The sequence below is a fragment of the Cebus imitator genome, unplaced genomic scaffold, assembly GCF_001604975.1.
Source record: "Cebus imitator isolate Cc_AM_T3 unplaced genomic scaffold, Cebus_imitator-1.0 Scaffold457, whole genome shotgun sequence".
In the NCBI taxonomy this organism is placed as follows: domain Eukaryota; kingdom Metazoa; phylum Chordata; class Mammalia; order Primates; family Cebidae; genus Cebus; species Cebus imitator.
Window position 1 is genome coordinate 595202 of NW_016107772.1, and position 1718 is coordinate 596919.

General features: G+C 46.7%; 1 protein-coding gene across 1 annotated transcript in view; it reads right to left on the reverse strand.

The window, feature by feature from the left end:
- RAB7A (RAB7A, member RAS oncogene family) overlaps positions 1–1718 on the reverse strand; it is an 83192-nt gene that overhangs the window by 66069 nt on the left and 15405 nt on the right. The window lies entirely within an intron of this gene.

Here is a 1718-nt window from a genome sequence, read left to right on the forward strand (position 1 = left end):
GCAAACTCTGCCTCCCAGTTCAAGTGATCTCCTGCCTTAGCCTCCCCAGTAGCTGGGACTATAGACGCCCTCCACCACACCGGGCTAATTTTTGTATTTTTTCTAGAGACGGGGTTTCACCATGTTGGCCAGGCTGGTCTTGAACTCCTGACCTCAGGTGATCCACCCACCTTGGCCTCCCAAAGTGCTGGGATTACAGGCATGAGCCACCATGCCCGGCCTCCTTTTTATAATTTCCATCTTTTTGAGACAGGGCTTTGCTCTGTCACCCAGGTTGAAGTGAAGTGATGTGATCATACCTCAATGCAGCCTAACCCTAGGGCTCAAGTGACCTTCCCACTCTAGCCTCCTGAGTAGCTGGACTACAGGTATAGGCATGTGCCACCGCGCCTAGCCAAATGCTTTTTTGTTTTGTTTTGTTTTTTTTTTAAAGAGAAAGAATTTTGTCATGTTGAACAGGCTGATCTTGAACGCCTAGGCTCAAACGATCCTCCCACCAATGCTGGCATTACAGGTATGAGCAACTGTACCCAGCCTCTTTCTTGATTTTGTTCATAGACTGTATTTCTGCTCTCCTTTAGTCCTTCTTTGTCCATGGTTTCCTTCAGTCCACTGAGCATATTGCTGATAGTCACTTCAATGTCTTTGGCTAGCAATTCCAATGTCTGGGCTTCCTCAGGGATGGTGTCTGTCAATATTTTTTCCCTGTGAATGGGCCACACTTACCTATTTTCTTGTTATGTTTTGTAATTTTGCTGAGAAATAGAACAGTCTGAGTATTATACTGTAGTACTCTGGAAATCTGCTTCTCCCACTTATCAGGGATTGCTGATTATTGCTTGCTGAGAGCTACAACTGTCCATCTGTGAGCACGTCACTCATAAAAAATCAGCAGGCTCTCCTTCACACATCACTTCCTTGGGTCGTTTTAAGTGTCTAATTAAGTTGCTGAGTTTCAAAATACTTGATTCCAACCACTCTTTCCAGCTCCTGATTGACTTAGTGGAAAGGATGAAGGCCTCAGAGCTTCCTACTTCGCCATATTGCTTGACATCACCCCCCAGTCTGTAGCCTTCATTTAATTATCAGTGGCCCAGTCCAATTTTTAGACCTCAATCAAACACATTCAATCCCTGAATCACTGCTAATTCTCTTCACAGAGAATGCCAGGCACGTGCATATTCTATTGCACATACAGGTATGATCTATCTTCTAGTTGCAGCAAAAGATAGTGAGCAGGTTGCAGGGGCTCAAGCCTACAATCGCAGCACTTTGGGAGGCCAAGGCAAGCAGATGACTTGAGCTCACGAGTTTTGAGACCAGGCTGGGCAATATGCTGAAACCCCATCTCTACAAAAATCAGCCGGGGTATGGTGAAGCATGCCTGTAGTTCAGTCCCAGCTATTAGGGAGGCTGAGGTGGGAGAATGGCTTGAGTCTGGGAGGCAGAGGCTGCAGTGAGCCAAGGTAGTGCCACCGCACTCCAGCCTGGGCAACAGAGCCAGACTGTATCTCCAAAACATAAAATAAAAATAAAAATAAAAAGCTGGGCGCGGTGGCTCAAGCCTGTAATCCCAGCACTTTGGGAGGCTGAGGCGGGTGGATCACAAGGTCAAGAGATCGAGACCATCCTGGTCAACATGGTGAAACCCCGTCTCTACTAAAAATACAAAAAATTAGCTGAGCATGGTGGCACGTGCCTGTAATCCCAGCTACTCA